Here is a 20000-nt window from a genome sequence, read left to right as displayed (position 1 = left end):
GTTCAGGTGTGTTAATGGCCCTATGTCATTAAGTATCTTTGTCTAGCAACAAGACGGCGCCTAACAGTATTAATTACTTCCTAGCACACATTAGTGCAACTAACAAGGGGAAAATTAATGAAGTCATTCTTCGTAGAGATTAAATAAGATAAAAAAAAAATTTTAATTTCACCAAAGACAATGGCAATTTCACAAAATATAAAGACTAGGGAATAACACTAAATTAAAAGCTAATCAACCAATGTATAAATGAACCGACTCTAGGGCAGTCTGCGAGGCCGCACTGTTGGTGGAGTGTCCACTATGGTCATGGGTATCCTGGAGGATTCCTATTAGAATTTGCTTTTCCTTGACTGCCGGCATGGGTAGTGGGGCCAAGCCAGCGGAGGGAGAGTGATGGGGACTTAGAGCTCCAGGAGGAAGACTCGAATCTGGCCTTGGCACGGCACTGAGGCCATTCCTGGCTTAGTGGAAGGACTCGAACGAGGCTCAACATCCATGAGAGATGGAGCCTGGGACTGCCTGGCACCTTCAAGTGGCACTGGCTGTGCAGAGTTAGTACTTGGAGGCCCGTGGAGCGGGTCTGCAGCTATGTGAGGGCGGGAGCCTTGATACGGTATAATGGTAGGAGGAGACTGAAAATCTTGTCCTAGCAGGACATCATAACCTCCTGGTATATAGGTTGCTACTGCCATGGTACATATCTTAGAATGGTGAGGTTATCTGACTCCCAACTGGAAAGTAGGTAAGAACATCTTGACGTGGTTGAGGTTCTCTATTGTGATGAACTGGTGCCTATCAACCTTAGCTTCGTAAGGAATTTTATCCTCTCGGATGATGGATACTTGCGCACCAGTGTCGTTGAAAGCTCAGACCTGGTGGGCAGGATAGTGACCTCTGAGAGGTGCGACAAATATGGGGCACTGCGCAGGAGGGCCTAGAGCTGACGGATTCATCACAGCCATAGCAATGGCGGAAACAGGAGCTTTCTTGGGGCATCCCGCCCAAGCAGCAGTGTGCCCATGCACTTTGCATGTGTCAAAGAAACTCTTGCTAAAATCAGGCCTGGGCCTGTTATTTCTGTTCCAATGGCCATTGTTTTTGCTATTAGAATGATTGGGTAGTCCATTCGGAGGAGTGGCGCCAGCTTGCTGAGGAGGATCCACCTTTGAGAAGCACTGCTCTGTGGCGTGACCGGGTTAATTGCAATGCCCACACACAGGTTTCCGAGGAAGATAATTGGGGCGCTGGGTAGGCTGAGAAGTGGCAGCAGGAGTGAGGGGGAGAGCAGGGCGTATTTTTTTCTTTAAAGAACTCTGCAGTCGATGGTGGGTGTCATAGGCGTCTGCTTATTTACAGCACTCCAAAATAGTCTTGGGGCCTTGTCCACTAAGTGGGTGGCAAGATCAGGGAGAGCGCAGGACTGGAAGTCTTCTAATTGAAAGAGTTCTGAGACCTCCTCAACAGACATTGCGTTGGAGGCCTTCATCCACCTTCGGAGTGCCGGTGTCTTCTTGGCTGCCCACTTTGTCCATGTCTGGTTAGCCTCCTTGGGCATAGTCCTCCATTTCTGCCTCCACTGGTCTGGGGTCAATTCGTAAGCCCCAAGGATTGCCTCTCGGATGAGGGCGAGATCTTGTCACTCATTCAGGGGAAGGGCCTCAAATGCAGTTCGCCCTTTGCCAGCAAGATGCTTGCCAAGGAGGAGGGCCACTTCCTGGGGGGTTGGGTTGAAGTTCCCGAACACCTGCTATACATGATCGAGCCAGGTGTTGGGCTCGTTATCATCCCAAGCCCTAATGAGGCCGCCAATGCTGTGGAGGTGAGAGGGCGCAGGGGGCATGGGATTTGGGGGTGCCAGAGTGGCACACTGGACTTCCATAGCCAGTTCATGTGCTCTTTCTCTCTCCCTTTCGGCTGCTTGGAATGCTCTTTCAGCTGCTTCTCTTCTCTCTTGTGCTTCCCTTTCAGCTGCTTCTCTTTTCTCTTGTGCTTCTGTTTCAGCTGCTTCTCTTCTTTCTTGTGCTTCCCTCTCCTTCTCCCGTTCGGCTGCTCTCTCTTGGGCTGCTTCCTGCTTATCATTCACCCAATTGATCAGCTTTGCGCCCTCCAGCCCCAGGGCTCTTCCGGCTTCTGTGAAGGCCTTAGACTCCTCCAGTGCTGCGTTACTGGCCATCTCCTTAGCCGTAAAACGCTAGTAGACTAGCCTGAGAATAATAGGATGGAAGGTAGTTGCAAAACTGCAAATGTTGCCAGAGGTATGCAGAAATGCTCGACGCAGACTTGGCAAGATGACCATGAAATCCCTGCAAATACAGTTACTACTGGGGCGTAGCGCAGCGGAAACCTCAAGGTGTAGAATCTCTGTAATTTACAGTTCGGTGGGGAACTCGACAGCGGTAATGGATTTGGCAATAAAGCTAGTGAAATAAAACGAAAGAATCTGGTCACGTAATTCACGGAACCTCACGTGAAAAACGTAGCAAATGTATGTTGTAAATGTGGAAAGTCAAAGCCAGTACGGGTTTGTAAGGTAAAAAGGGGGAAAAAATATTCATCACGAAATTCACAGAAACTCCACGTGAAAATGTAGCAAATAAATGTCGTAAATGCGGAACCACACACAAATACGGCTTTGTAAATCAAAGAAAAATCTGGTCACGAATTCCACGGAACTTAAACGTGAAAAAAACGTGGCAAATAAATGTCGTAAATGTGGAACCACACACAAATACGGCTTTGTACATAAAAGGAAAAAATCTGGTCCCGAAATTCACGGAACTTCAATGAAAAACGTGGCAAGTAAATGTCGTAAATGTGGAACCTCACACAAATACGGCTTTGCAAATAAAAGGAAAAAATCTGGTCACGAAATTCACGGAACTTCAACGCGATAATGTGGCAAATGCTGTTGATAATAAAAAATGTATATGGGATCTCCCTTTTGTTTTGTTTTTTATGTATATCGTCTCGAGGACGGAGATGGGAAGTGGATAAAATATATTTTTCCTTTTTCTACTAACACAAATCCTGGGTCTATCTTACCCTTGAACCTAGCTTTGCTCAGAATTCATAACGCTAGCTTGTACACATTAAATGGGAAGAGGAAAAACCAGGATAAAGATCACTCACCCTATATAAATATACCGCCTCCTCACAACCCCTTTCTTTACCCTAGCTCTCGCGAACCTAAGACCATCGAGTCTGCGAATTTAAAACCCTGGAAATTAGGCCTGCTCACGGGTCATCTGGACAGAAATGAATGAATCACAAATGTTTTCAAGGTCGTGTTGAAAGGTACGCTAAGGGTAACATATGCCCTTGTTCGAAATGCAAAAGTATTTGCCCTTTGGTATTACTCTCTACACAGAAAATAACAAAAAAGAAAAATATATTTGGGACTTCCCAGAAAGAGCAAGGGGAAGCAGACAAAGGGGGAGAAGGCGGCGTCTGGCAGGTGCAGGAGGAGATCTGACCTGTCTTAGGTCTGGTGTTCTTCTGAGCTCCAAAATCGTTCTGAGAGCGAGCCGCTGGCTCACGATCCTTTTGAATCCTCGTCCCTGTAGGGGGTAATTCCAACAACCAATGGGAGAAGAGATAGCTTTTTCGAGAGAATGGGTGCTTAGTTCAAAGGGGCAACTTGCATAAAGACAAAGATGCATGAAACTTGGTAAAACTTTATTTACCTTGGTTCTGGCTTAAAATCTTGAAATATATATATATATATATATATATATATATATATAGATATATATATTATATGTATATATATGCAGCGGCAGCGATGCCAGCAACTGCACTAAGCAGTATACATATATATATATATACTATATATATATATATATATATATATATATATATATATATATATATATATATATATATATTATATTATCTATCTATATATATATATTTATTTATATATATACATTATTCAAAATTCCACCTCGTCTCCTCCCAGAAAATACAATTACATTGAAAATTTAGGCCTTGACTAGAGGGCGAGGGGTTTGAACAAAGAAAATGAAAGGTTGAAAAACTAAACTTCTCCGGCATAAGGCCGGGTTTACTGAAGAGGGAGAAATTTACATAAAAGGTGGACTTTAGTTTTAAAAGCACTGTATTTACATAAATTTACAGTGTTCCATGAAACACAAGGGTAGGTGAACTTCTCTCAGTCCACCCGAACACGTGGGGGAGCAGCCCGGCCACGTGTTTAAGAAAATTGTGCAACGGAGCAAAATTGCAAGCTTCGAAGGACTTCCAAGTTCTACCACAGCCAGGCACAGCGTTTGTCTTTAGTGATGATGCTGGTTGTCTCCTTTTCTAAGTTGCGACACTATAGACTGTTAAAAATATACTTGGGCTTCCCAAAGCATGGGAAAATTAGGCCCAGGAGGGTTGGGGGGACGGGCAGCGGCATCTGGTAAGGGGCCAGTGGTTTGACCTCACCGAGGCCTCGTTGTCTTCTGAGACCTCTCTCCTGGATTCAAGGCCTTTACAAGCTTTCTCCTGGATAGCTCCTCCCACTATGCCTGTAGGGAATATTCCAACAACCAATGGGAGAAGAGGATAGCTTTCAAAAGAAAAAGGAGAATGGATTCCTCCAAAGTCGAAGGGGCAACTCGTATAGATACATTAGACTTGGGTTAAAGATTATTTCTTTCCTTGGTTCTAGCTAAATCTTGAACAATATATATATATATATATATATATATATATATATATATATATATATATATATGTATGTATATTTATGCAGAGGCAGCGATGCCAGCGTCTGCAGAGCCGTATAGATATATATCATGTATATACATATATATAATTATGTATATTTATGCAGAGGCAGCGATGGTAGCGACTGCACAGACCAGCAGCAACAGAGATTTTGAAGTCCAGAATATGTTAAGCTTAAGGCAACAATGTGGCTACCAAAGCAGATTTAGCTTATAAGAAGTAACCAGAAGGGGCAAGCCGGCATATACTACATCAGTACTGGCAACGGCAAAATTTATACAGCCCTGCAAACTACAATGTTAATTGTATTTCTTTAATAGTATCAGGTAGAGTAAATTTTAAAATCCTATAAAATGACAGTAGAGACCATTGAATACTGGCTGTCAGGTATCAGGCTATTAAACCTAGGCTATTAATCTTACTATTATGCCTATGAATGAAGCTTAAATGGGATGGCATAGTTGTCAAATTTTACTTCTGTAAGCTTGACCCATGAATAAAGAACAATATTAATTAGTTCTGCCTCTACAAAGAAAAACTGAATTTATGATGGAAAGCAAGGCATATAACGACGGCAAATTGGTGAACTTTATCGTTCAAGTGTATAAAAACTGCAGCGGACAGAATAAATATTCTTATTTCTACATATAGTACACATTGTCCTTTGCAAACCCTGCAAAGATCATTTACAAATCTTTACAGAATGCTGAGAAAATTGACTGTCAATGCAGCATGATCATACTGTTGTAACGTCTTCATATCTAGAAAACTTTATGGCTTAACTGTAGAAAAATATGCCAGCAAAACTAAATATATTACATATTTCTATTTCTGCATACAGTACATATTGTATTTGGTAAATGGTGGATAAATCATTTGACAGCCTTAAAGGACAAACAAGAAAACACGTTTTAAAGAGTACAGGATATCACATTACATTGCATGAGTTGCGACATTGTCTACATAAGAATCAACACATAGCAATGGCATCAGGCAGTGAACGTCACAAATCTCTTGTTTTCTATTAGACGATTCCATGTATTTTCTTTTAATGGACCTTCTTTCTTTCTTTCTTTCTTTCAGAGGAAGTCATTCACAGATGACTCACAAGCTGTAGCAGACTTCTTCATTAGCCTAAGTGGCTTTTCATGGGAAGAGGGAGGATAAATTATCCATTCCTCTGGTGTCCTTTCATGAGAGGATTACAAAACGTTTGGGATGGCCGCTCTCTCTTTCTTTTCTTTATTTGTTTCTGTATACTTTTCTTTTGTGGTTTTTTTTTATTGGTTTTCCCTCTGTCGATATTCCGGAGGTCGTGTCTTTCAGAATACTGGAGCAGGACCTTTTATTTCAATAGTATATGAGTTTTTATATGCAATATATTATCAGAAGTACATGTATTCGAGGATGCAATATATATATATATATATAGATATATATATATATATATATATATATATATATATATAATGTATATATATATATATATATATATATATACATATATATATGCATGTTGTGTGTGCGTGCGTGCGTGGGTGCGTGTGTGTGATTGTGTCTGTGTGTGTGTGCGTATTTGTCATTTTGCATATACAAATAAAAATACACAAACTCACAAAAATATATATAATTAATTAATATATTATATATCTATTAATATATTATAAAGTTTATATATATACACCTTCCACATTTTATACAGATCAGGAATAACTTACAACCAAAAGATATTAAATGTGATACGTTCGAATCCTTATGAATAGCAATAGGACACGTCAACTGTCCCCCAGATCATGCAAAGTATTCCTAATGTTTAATGAATTTGATTTTAGAGTTATATTAAATGACTTTTTGTAGCTAAATTTATAAAAAGTATAAAGTTCTATAATTCACAACAGTGACAGACTACCGCACATACACACACACAAATATACACAAAAACGCATGTAGCTGAAGTTACGGAATATAAAATTTAGGACAAAGGCCAAACGCTGGGACTTACGAGGTTATAGCATCCACGTGTGTGGCGCTACACAATACTGGAACCAAGAGAGCCATGTCCCTGTGACGAGAAGCCAGCAAGGGGACCACGGGATCGCCCTACGGTACTGAGAAACACAAATTATCTCACACGTCTTTTATACGGATATCTCCATCCTTATTATTGTTATGATCCATGTATTATTACCACTGTGTGCATTGTTACGCCAGCTCTCTGATCATGTACTTATAATCTTCAACTGAATATTCTGTATCAAACTGTATGTACTACGTTTCTGTCTGTGAACAAACACATATGCCTGAACATAACCCTTTCTTCATTCTATCAGAAGTCGGGAACTACTTTGCGGCTCGCACCAGCCAACAACCTCTATGAATATTATGTATGTAAAAGTATGTATGGGCGGCTCTATGGGCGAGAGCCCGTGCTGGCATAAGGCCAACTTAATCTCAAACAACATGTAACTATGGGCTGCTCATGAGCAAGAGCCCGTGCTGGCATAAGGCCAGCTTAATCAAAAACAACATGTAAATAAATCTGTTCGAAATCCACTCAGCACCTCAGTCAGTACCTCCTCAACAAGGTCATCAGAGATGAAAGGGAAACTGAGACTTGAAAGGTGTAACAGGAGGAAAACCTCGCAGTCGCACTCTCAAACAATTGTTATTAGAGAGTGGAAAGTGAGATGGAAGAAACAGAATATGAATGGAGATACAGTAAAATTAGTAAAAATTGTTGCAGCTAGGGGGCGAAGGGGTGCTACAAAGAACCTAAAGTAATACATACAGTGCACCGCGTAAGGTGCACTGACGGCATTACCACTCTACGGGGGTTAAAGACTTTCAGAATGGGACACATAACAATTGCATCATTCCTCTGGCTACATATGATGCTGTGGTTGCCTCTCCTTCCCACCGTTCAAGTAACTCCCCATTTGTTGTTTATCATCTTTAAGAACGACCTCATTACAAGATGTACCTCTAAGACATGTTCCAGGAAACTGGAAGGTCTATCTTAAAAAATTCCATGGCATTACCTGACACATCACTTGTAAACAACTTCTCTTATCTTTGTGTTTTTCAGTCTGGTTGAAGAGAATTGTACAGATTCTAGGAAGCTTTCTGTATATATATATATATATATATATATATATATATATATATATATATATATATATGTGTGTGTGTGTGTGTGTGTGTGTATGTGTGTACTCTATATATATAAATTTTTAGCTAAATAATTACTAATTTTTCTCCAAAAACTATTACCTAAATAAGTGTGTCCAGATACCATGGAAAACAATATAACGGTATGTGTATACAGTGTGTATATATTATATATATATATATATATATATATATATATATATATATATATACATACATACATACATATTTATATATATATATATATATATATATATATATATATATATAATGTATATATATAAATAAAAAATTTCCCGTAACATGGATGGCTCTAAGAAACAAAAAAAACGAGATAATGGTCACTGCTACACTCGTACTTAACACTGCTGATCGACAGATGAACTCAACAAATATAAGGTTCATCAACATTATGTTCAACCCTTCTAAAAACACTCCCATTCACCTCTAGTTCACGTGCTTATGCTTCGTTAATATTAAGGCCTTTCTTCCAGTTACCTTATCATATTATCATCTGTCCAGCATTTCTACAATTTCCTTCATCAGATGTACCTTACAAACCCTGATCAGCCACTCAACTACACCAATACCGCCTTATTCCCATCACTCACTCCTATGTCCTCAATAGTCATTTCTATAAGAATTCTCCAACTTTCTCTGTCATATTATCCAGGTCTGCCTTTCATATATCCTCCACATTCATCCGATTTTTAAAATACTCACCCCATCCAACCAACATTACATTCACTTTAGACAGAATCTGTCCATTTGCATTTTTTATTCTGAGTTTCATTTGATCATTATCCTTTTTCTCTCTTCACTCTACGTTCTTTTTTATATTCATCCATCTACCTTCATTACTTGCTTTCTGTTTCTCTTTTGTTTTCTTCTTGACTATCTTTTTATCCGCCAGTTTACCTCACATAATCTCGATTTTCCTTCAATAAACCCCTACCCTCCTCCCTCCTCTCTCATAATTTAAGCACCTATTTTATATATGAATACTACATAATTACAAATACATAATATGCGTGCAGGTGAGGATCGCAGAAAAGGGCATGGGGCTTGCAACCTCATTCCTAAAAACTTGCAGAGAACTGCACACAAGTTAAAGTATGAATGTTGCACCGACTGTCATGTTGCTTCGCCCTCTGTAGCAATTATCGGTTAAGGAAATGCCTTAATTTGAAAAAGAAGACATTGCCTTAACCGAGGATTTATTTAAAATATATAAAATTTAGTGTATATTAATCTAGAATATGTAAAAAAAAAAAAAAAAATCACACTATAAGGTTAAGCTGATAATTCACACTTCAACTTCGAAGGCGCTCGACTCGAGGCCCTTTAAATAATGTGCCCCTCACGATTTCGCCTCAGTATCGCAACATCCTGCATTGAGAGCGGATGCGTCTCACCCTCTCTTTCTCCCACTGCTGCTACCGTTGCCCGTTCTCCACACACTATTACCTCTCATCCTACCTCACACTGGCTCACTGAGCCTCTGTCAGTTTCTGTCTGTTTCTCTTTCTCTCTCCCTCTCTCTCACTTTCTGTGCTTGGGAAAGGAAGACATTGCTCAAGCTGTGTATGCGTGTGTGCACACCGATTTTCCTTCATATATTCCACGTTTCTGAGGTGAAACGTAACTTGTGTTTTGCAGAACAGCCGAGGAATTCTAGAACACTGGTGAGTGTGTGGAACTTTGTTCACTGTTGTTTTGTTTTTAGCATATACTGCACTTTGTCTCTGTTCTTGCAGGATTTTTTTTTTCTTCAGCTAAGTAAGACCAAAATATATTTCTTACCAATGTGACTTGTAGATCAAAATTTGCTGCGCAACTTATTTCCCAAACAGATTTAACATCATTTGAAACTTACACTTATACTCATGACTAATGTGTTCTGCGCTGAGAGAGAGAGAGAGAGAGAGAGAGAGAGAGAGAGAGAGAGAGAGAGAGAGATTGTAGCTAGTATGAATTGGAAAAGTTGACAACAGAATGCGTCATTCAGTTGCATAAGAACCATGCGCACGAATAAGTAAACTTGCCCTAAATGTGGAGAGAGAGAGAGCGAGTGAGAGAGAGAGAGAGAGAGAGAGATACTACATCTTATCAAGCGGGCATCCACGAGCAGCCACTGTTTACTTACGTCCATAAACCTATCATTCCGCCTATGCTTACACGAACAACAATTCGACTTATCTGTGAAAATGTTCCCGTTCGTCAGGCAGTCAAACCCTTAAGGTCGACTATTCCCGTCGAATTAGAGGGGAGAAACGCCTTTAAGAGGAAGGCAAGGCGAGAGATTACACAGAGCTCTTTGTGAAGAATTCGGGACATCTGATACGGCCCACCATTGAGTTCCAAGCAACTGGGTACCGTTCGTTTTACTCATTTCCAATTCGTTCACGGGATTCGTTAAGCTTGAAATTATTGTATAAACCGGTCTCGAATTATATAGGTGGTTTAACCCCGTGCCAGGTATGAAATACGCTAGTTTTAATTTAAGTACAAAATAAACATCTGTTTACGTCAATTTAGTTACGATATTTCATGTAGGTTACGGTCGTAAATTAGCATTACTCGACTTTCCATGACTTAGGTACAAAATTCGAATAAACACCAATGTTGCTTTATACTAAAAAACACCGTAAACCACCGGCTATCAATTGAGTATTTGATCCTCTTTCTCTCTCGCTTTCTACTAAAATCACCATAAACCACGTGTTATTAATCATGTCCCTCTCTCTCTCTCTCTTGCTTTCAACTAAAATCACCATAAATCACGTGCTATTAATCAACACCCTCTCTCGCTGTAAACTAAAATCACTATAAACCACGTGTCATTAATCAACTCTCTTTCTCTCTCTCTCTCTCACTCTCTTTCTCTCGCTGTAAACTAAAATCTCAATAAACCACGTGCTATTAATTAACTCTCTCTCTCTCTCTCTCATACACAACCCTGAACGAGATCCATTAAATTCTGAACCACTTCGAGTTGATAACTAATCAGTTTTACGCCAAGTTGAAAAGTTCGCTTTCCTTTCAACTAGAGCGGCTTTTACCTTTAATGGACACTGTAATTGAATTTCGTGAAACTATTTACGAAGTATAGCAATTTTGAAAAAAAAAAAAAAAAAAAAGGTGATGCCTATTTAAACTTTGTGGTTATATAATTCGACAAGAAAATCACGAATGAGATAGAAATTGATGTTGTGTACTTAATATTACTGCTAGTAATTTAATTTCACACTACTTTTGTTTTATTTACATAGTGGTTGCTACGGCTACATTTTTAAGTATCCTTCTAAAACATATGAAATTTCGATTAAAATAGAGAGAGAGAGAGAGAGAGAGAGAGAGAGAAAGTAATCCTCGCAATGTTACTAAAGTAAATTTTGCTCTAAAATTCAAGCGAAGATCCAAAGCATAATTCATTTTTCCTTTTTTGCATAAGTGATCTCTTGCGTCTGTATTTCCTAGTGTTTTCTGTTGTTTCTTTTTAATGAACGCTATTCTTTGAAAGCTTGCACTTCCAGACAATGTCCACTGCGGTATTGCTCAATATGATTACGGCTCATCTTCTGAACAAGAATAATATTATTATTATAATATTTTCCCATGTAGTTTTAAACATTTGTGAAAAGAAGTGATACTGTTTGGCAAACGTGAGCACTCAAACACTTTTAATAGTGTAATTAGTTTGCGTCATTTGTTATTGAAGTTTAATGACGTTCATAGGTTATCGAGTATTTTCAGGGAAATGACAATATTTCCATCCATCACCCAAGCCTACCTCATTAAGAGAACAATGTAAAGAATTGATAAGTATTTTAGAATTGCTAAGCATTCTAAATTACCACAATGATCTCCTTAACTGCTATGATTCCTAATATCTCAGAAACAATTTCTACTGAAAGCCTTGAAATTCTGATGGGAAGTGAATGAAGAAATTCTCCTTCCTAAGTGTGATTCGATCCCTTGCTGTCCTCTAGCCAGCGTAGGTCTGAATCCCACCTGGGAAGGAAAACGTCTCCGTTCATTTCTTTAGGGTTTCACGGCTTTCAGTGGAAAATGAATGTGTCACTGTGGCTATTAGAACACAAATAATGATGGATGCGAAATCTGGCTCTATAGATACAGAGGATTATTCCACAAGGCCTATGACGTTAGGGAGGAGAAAGTCAACCAGTGAGGAGATTTGAAAATAATACTTAGTAAATTGGAAAAAATTATCGCATAGACAATCACTTAGGTCACTATAAGAGGATAAAAAACAAGAAACAGTTCCAAGAAGGACGATTAAATAAAGTAGAAACTGACAGGGGTGAACTCCATTCTTTGCTGAATAAGGTAACGGACAATAATAATAATAATAATAATAATGATAATAATAACAGGGATGTTACCATCATTATTCCAACCTAAATGTTATTATTTTAATGATATCATTTTTTTAGTGGAATACACATCAATAAATGAAAACCCCATTTTAATCAAAACACTTCTATCACTGAATGTGAGAGTAGGAGAGAAATCCACCCTCCTACTGCAAACCTGTTTGTCCACCCTGGGTGGGGCAGGATAGGTAGGGGATCGAGGGGGTAGGAGAGACAGCAGCACCGTGTTCCAGAAAGTGTAGCACGGTCTGACAAGCTCGAATTATATATATATATATATAATATATATATATATATATATATATATATATATGTACATTTGTATATATATAATTCATATATATTATTGTTATACATTTGTATATATATAAGTCATATTACATTTCCGTGATTCATATACATATATCGAGCTACAATGTCCTTTAATATCTAATTCGCTCTACCTCGGAATTAATATATTTTCATATATGCTTAACCGAAGGGGAATTTTTTCTCGATAATAGACTTCCCTGGACCAGGGCGCGAACCCATGGATCCTTTCAAATCCAGGAACGTCAGTGGAGTTTTTACCTCTCGCGTTGGTGTAGTAGGTAAAAGCTTCACTGACGTTCCTGGATCTGAAAGGATCCATGGGTTCGCGCCCTGGTCCAGGCAAGTCTATTATCGAGAAAAGATTCCCCTTCGGTTAAGCATATATGAAAATATATTAATTCCGAGGTAGAGCGAATTAGATATTAAAGGACATTGTAGCTCGATATATGTATATATATATATGATATATAGATGTATATATATATATATGTGTGTGTGTGTGGGTGTGTGTTTTAACAAACTTCCAAGGTCAGGCAAGTCAGGAACAAAATTAAATCGAGGGATTGCGAGACCTGATAAGTCTATTACTACAACCTTACGTGAGCCAAGATTCATGTCTGTACTGATAGTCTCCCGGAAGAGGAACCGAGCTGAATGCTGAAACTGTTTAAAAGAAAGTCTGAAACTTCTCTCACCGCCTAAGGACAAGCCCCTTGTTTGTTAGTCTTTGTCCTGTTTGGCCTTGGAAAAGAGTCTCCTCACACAACCCTTGTCCTTCTGGTAATGATGCTACTTAAAAAGAAGGGTATAATTACACCCTACTAAATATAGATCCAGTTTCAACAGCTGATATTATACCTCTCTTCATTCCTCTGCTTCTTCCTAATGAACATCATATTCTTTGGAAGCTCGAATCTCAATTCAGTGGCCCTAGTGGCCTTGTTCCATATGAATAGGGTTCATCTTGTGAATAATTAATAATAATAATAATAATAATAATAATAATAATAATACAAAGAAAACTCATAATTACATGAGTCAATAAAATGGGAAAGTAAATCCACAGCAGTATGTCCGTTTGATTTTGTTTGTTTTTATTTAAAATATATAAGGCAAAAAGCTTTCGATCACTTGCACGACCCTCCTTGTGCACTGTGCAGGTCATCGAAATCTTTCTGCTTTATATATTCTAAATAACAAAATCAACAGGCATACTACAGTGGACTTACTTTCCCAATAATAATAATAATAAAATAATAATAATAATAATAATAATAATAAGTCGCTTTAAGATTTGAGAGAGAGAGAGAGAGAGAGAGAGAGAGAGAGAGAGAAAATCGTTAATGACTTTGATGACTATGGTATCATAGTTTATCTGTAAAATTCAAATATATACACCTATTTTGACACTGTATTTGATCGTGACCTCTATAGGCGCTCTACTAGCCTGTTTAATAAAGTATGCTTGAGAGAGAGGGTCTGCTTCCTAAGCACAACAACAACAACAACAACAATAATAATAATAATAATAATAATAATAATAATAATAATAATAATAATAATAATTTTTATTCCATTCACTTCCAATCGCAAGCTCTCATCCACTTGTTGATTTACGGTCTGGAAAAACGCAGTTACCTTTAATATGGGGAATTACATAACCTCTGCTTATCCTCAGAACCTTTCTATTTTCATGAGAGAGGAAACTATTTCGCAAAGCAGCCAAACTTTGGGTAACTGGATAACAATTAAGTCTTTATTTTCCACGTAGAAGCTTATTAATATTGCAACATATTCATACCTGGCGGTAAGACTGTCAACACTTATATGAGCTCTCGATTATTCTCTTTATACCTGCGGTGTATTACTCAATTCTAGATTGCTTCAGTCGTAAAGTAAGTTGATACTTTTATATAAACCAATGGAAATGAGATTTGCTGTTATGAAATTATATTTTGAATCTTGAATGAAACACGTTTCTTCTCGGATGATTACATTTATTATTTATATATATATATATATATATATATATATATATATATTATAGATATATATATATATATATATGATATATGGGGATACAATCCACAATGATGTAAAATCCTTCTGTAGTTTAAAATATATATTTCTTATACAGGAACTACAGAAGGATTTTACATCACTGTGGATTGTATCCCCATTTACTTAGAGGTACGACATAGTACCTAGCTTCTGTAATAATATATATATATATATATATATATGATATATATATAATATAATATATATATATATACTAAATACACTTTTAGGGTTACCTTATAGCATATTAGGTACTTGTAATTATATACCTTGAGGGTTTATCACAACACTGCTTCGTAGTATTTTATGACTCTAAAGTAACCATTAAAATAGCTAAACAATAAAAAAATATAGAAAATAATAGAAGCAATGTGAAGAGCGGCCTTCAAGAAATCAGAGAGGACTATACTACGGCAACTAGACTTTTCTTGAACTAAGAAAACTGAAAAAATGCAGAACATTCCATTCGTTACATATTTCTCAGTTACTTGTTTTTTTTTTTTTTTTTTTTGTAAGATTTTTATTTTTACTTCCAAAGGTTATTCTGCAATTTTGGAAGCTGAGTGTCTTCTTTTGTAGGGAAATGATAAGACACAACGTTCTTATACGTAACAAAAATAAAATGAAAAAGTTACAAGTTACGTTCCCCTAACCATATGGATTGCGTGAAGACCAAGTGGTATTTATAAAAATAGCGAATAAGCCGACATTTCTCGGCCTTCTTATATACACACTTTCGTTATTTATACTAGTAATTCGGGCCACCGGTTCTATTCTGGTCACTTACGCTAAACTATATAAGCTACTGGGAGTCAGGAATACAGCTAGATCGATTTACTTGGCAAACGTCAAAATTCATGGAAAAAGCATTTAGTTATTCTCGATTCTTTGCAATAATGGCATACAGAAGTTCCTTCTTCTCTCAGCAGAACCTGCCAGAGTTTACGGCAATGTTTCTGAAGTTTTGTATCGACAGAGATATTATTGATTTAATAATGAAGACTTCGTGTTATTTGAATTCCCTTCATTACAATATCATTCATTTATTGACGAGAAAGGCCTTTCGGTTATCCGAATTACCTTGACAGTGTTAAAGTCTCTCTTTGACAAAGAGATATGAGATCTCCCGATACCCAGAGTTAAAAAAAGCGAGAGTTAGAAGTTTCTTCGTACAGATAGACTAAAAATAAGTACGCAGCGAATAGCGTAATACGTGGAAATCGATGGATACGACGTAAGTACTGGCAATCATCGTAGTTTAGCAGACCAGAGAGCTCTCCTTCCTTTAATGGGCACGAAACATGATATTACCGAGAAAGTTGGAGGCTAAACACGGACGTCAAACTGGCGCATAAGACGGACGATGAATATTTCAGGAAGTCTGGCATCTGTCGGTAGCAAAGGTGACGTTCCAAGTTCAGCTGTTAAACAGCTCACCGGGAAAGTGTCTGTATTAGAATGGATCAGAATATAGACCAGTGGTTCTCAATCTGTGGGGCGTCAGCAATTTCTAGGGGAGGCGCGAGCCCTAGAGAAAAATGAATAGAAAATTATCTAATTATATTCGTTATTCTCGTAACAAGAGTGAGGAACTAATATTCAGAAGTTTTTGAAAAGGTGCAAAAGTATCGCCTTATAACGTTACTTTCCTAGAGTCTACTATTCTATACTCTGTTTTTTTCCATCTGTCCGCCCGCCTGTGGTGTTTGCGCATGGTAACACTGCGTCTAGGGTTTTAAATAATATCCTATTTCGAATATTAACTGTGTAATTCTCATACAGTAAATTATTAAAACACTTCTCAGGTGCAAATGTACACCAAGATGTCCTTTTATTTACCTAAAACTTACACATGGCGTAACTATTTAAAGCCCGGGACGCAGTGTTACCCTGCGCGACCACCACAGGCGGATGGACAGATGGAAAAAACAGAGTATAGTTAGGCTCGTTGGGCTGACAATGTTTTGTAATTATCAAGTCAGGGAGGGAATTTTACTCACATATGCAAGGGGGGTGGGGGGGGGGGGGGTGGAAGGAAGGACCGACTCTTAGAGGGGGCGTGGTCATATAAAGGTTGAAAACCACTGATATAGATTATAGAATTTAGGCCAAAGGCCAAGGTTTGGGACCTCTGAGGTCATTCAGCGCTGGAACGGAAATGGACAATAAAAAGGTTTGAAAGGTGTAGCAGGAGGAAAACCTCGCAGTTGCGTCATGAAACAATCGTTAGAAGAGGGTGGAAAGTACGATGGAAGAAAGGGTATGAATGGAGGACAGTAAAGGGAATGAAAGGCACTACGTTCTAGGTGAGTAGAGGACATTACAAAGAACCTTATTTAATGCCTACAGTACATCGCATACTGTGCACCACCCTCCCCTACGGGGAAAGTGTCTGTATTTGAAGTTTTAGTTTTCAAATAAATAAATAATTAAATATATAAGACAAATAAACGGTGTGTTACTTGTTTAATACTCAATATAATTCTACTCAAATAAACGTAATACATTGATGGGAATGTATGAGGTTTTCGTTACCATCTTGATCAAGATGTAATTTTTTTGGGACGGCGTTCTTTGCAGCGAATCAATAAATTTTCGTAAATGGACGAACATATCTTATTTTTCTTTCCTCCCCTCCCTCTCTCTCTCTGCATTCAATATCTGCAATAACAAAGCCTCTCCCTCTCTCACATGTTCCTCGTTGCACGAGTCGGTTACGTGCTCGACTACCATTCACAGGGTCCGGGTTCGATTCCCCACTCTGCCAACAAGGAAACAGCGGAATTTATTTCTGGTGATAGAAATTAATTTCTCGATGTGGTTCGGATCCCACAATAAGCTGTAGGTCCCGTTGCTAAGTAACCAATTGGTTCCTAGCCACGTTAACATATCTAATCCTTCGGGCCAGTCCTAGGAGAGCTGTTAATCAGCTCAGTGGTCTGGTTAAATTGACATATACTTAACTTTTTTTCTCTCACTCTCTGCAGCCAATATCTGTTGAAACAATCCTAGTTTCTCTCTGTCTTTCCGCTTTTTCCTTGTATTCAATATTTGCAATAACAAAACTCCTCTTTCTCTCTCTCTCTCTCCAAGAGAAAGGTATTGCGTTCATATTCTCTGGTATGGGGGACCCATAAATTCAAGCAAAGTTCAATACGTTCCCGGTCGTATCACGAAGAAACATACAAGAGTTTACGAGAGCGCCGAGATTGTTCCCAGAGGGCGAATGTTTGTAACAAAGTTTCAAGCACGGGATTGTAAACTGGAATGTAGGCGCATGCGCGAATTCGTGTTCATTTTGATTTTTTTGCGATGCGAATGATTTTAGTTTCAAGCACAGGTTTCTAAATTGGATTGCGCGCGCATGCGCGAATATTTATGTTCAAATTGAGTTTTTGTAAAGTTTTTCATTTTGTTGCAAGCGCAGGTCCTTAATTTGAACGTGCGCGCATGAACAAAATCGTGTTCAATTTGCTTTATTTAAATAGAATGTTTATAAGGAAGTTGCAAGCACAGGTTTATTAATTGGAATTACGTTCATGCGAGAATTTGTGCATTCAATTTGTTTTCTTGCAATGTCAATGTTTTTAACACATTTTTAAACACGTGTTCCTAAATTGGGATACATGCGCATGCGCGAGTTTTTATGTAGGATTTGCTATTTTGTAAAGAGGAAGTTTTTTGTTGTTGTTGCAAGCACAGGTTTCTAAACTGGTATATACGAGCATACTTTATTTCCCAAAGCTTATCTTTGTATTCAGTATCCGCTGCAAGAAAGCCTCTCTCTCTCTCTCCTTTTTCTTTGTATTCAAAGTCTCTTTCACAATCTATCTTTTTCAATATCTGCTGTAAGAAATCTCTCTCTCTCTCTCTCTCTCTCCTTTTTCTTTATATTCAAAGTCTGTTGTGATACGAAGCACACACACACACTCTCTCTCTCACTCTATATTTGTATTCAGTATTTGCTGTAAGAAAACCTCTCTCTCCCTCCTTTTTCTTTGTAGTCAATATCTGTTGTCACACGAAACACGCTCTTTGTCACATTACCTTTGTTTTCAATGTTTGCTGTAAGAAAGCTTCTCTGTCGCTGTCTGTCTGTCTGTCTGTCTCTCTCTCTTTGAAAACCGGAAGTGTAGCGCCTCTTGGAACTAGAACCTCTAAAGCATTAATTTGCGTTGGCGAAATATATAGTTAAGTATATTTTCGTATATAAGTGAGCGAGGAATTTCATTATAGAACTACTACCGCTGACAAAATCTACATCAAAGGTCTGGCGGCTACTATTTAATCTCGTGGAAATTCCATGAAAGTCGAAGGGAAAAAATTGGCTGCCTGGAGGGGGACCTGATCTTTTGTCAACAGAACGTGAGATGCCCTAAACACTAAGTACTTTTCAATGATTTCTATCGTCATTTTTATTTTTTTTACCCGGTTTCTTTGCTGGGTTCTTTTAAACGATTACCTTTTTCATTCATTTTAAGTGTTTTTTTACCTAATTAACTTATAAAAATACCATAGTATTCGTCAGAGCGGAATTGACATGGTCTAGGAATACGAGGAAGATAAAAATAGACTCAGATGTAACATACAGATAAATAAAAAAAAAACTAAAAAAAAAACTGGCCATCAAAAATTATTCATAACAAAATGCGGTAATAATGATAATTAATCTTACGGACAAAGTTCAAAGGAAATAGTGATACTCTCTTTTTAATTTTTTTCTATAGCGATACGACCTCAGGCATAGGTAACTGGAATTAGAATATAAAATTTACACCAAAGGCCAAGCATTTTGACCTATGATGACAATCAGCGTTGAAAGCTTTGGAAATTGAAAAGCAAAAAATTTACAAAGGTGTGACAGGAGTAAAACCTTACAGTTGAGCTATGAAACAAATGTTAAGAGAAGGTGGGAAACAAGATGAAAGAAGGAGAATATGTATGGAGATACAGCAAATGGAATGGAAGAGGCTGTAGCTTGGGGAAGGGGAGGCAAAGGGACGCTGCAAAGAAACCTCAAGCATTGTCGACAGTGCACCGCGTGAGGTGGACAAATACACTACACTCATACGGGTATAGGCACAGGTGAATAATTAAGTTACCCTCCAGAAATTATTCCTGAAATCTGGCAATAAAGATAAATTAATCTTACGGATTGAAAGTTCAAAGGTAATAGCGATAGCCATTTTTTTTATTTTTTCTTATACTGACATGACCAAAGGCTTTTGACAGTAACAATAGAAAATGATGTAGCTTACCTACTGCCGGTGCTTCTTATAAAGTTATGACTGAATTACAATTAATGAAAAATAATAACCTACATTC

General features: G+C 37.9%; 2 protein-coding genes across 5 annotated transcripts in view; both read left to right on the top strand.

Moving 5' to 3' along the window:
- The window catches only part of LOC135197964 (uncharacterized), a 144927-nt gene that overhangs the window by 29559 nt on the left and 95368 nt on the right, over nt 1–20000 (top strand). The window lies entirely within an intron of this gene.
- Nucleotides 9293–20000, top strand: part of LOC135197966 (soluble guanylate cyclase 89Da-like) — a 277263-nt gene continuing 266555 nt past the window's right edge. For both annotated transcript variants that reach the window (XM_064225270.1, XM_064225267.1), the window contains exon 1: nt 9293–9590. The gene's annotated coding sequence lies outside the window, so the exon portion shown is untranslated. The remainder of the gene's footprint in view (nt 9591–20000) is intronic.

The sequence above is a fragment of the Macrobrachium nipponense genome, chromosome 21 (assembly GCF_015104395.2).
Source record: "Macrobrachium nipponense isolate FS-2020 chromosome 21, ASM1510439v2, whole genome shotgun sequence".
Lineage (NCBI taxonomy): Eukaryota > Metazoa > Arthropoda > Malacostraca > Decapoda > Palaemonidae > Macrobrachium > Macrobrachium nipponense.
This window is presented reverse-complemented; position numbering and strand designations above follow the sequence as displayed.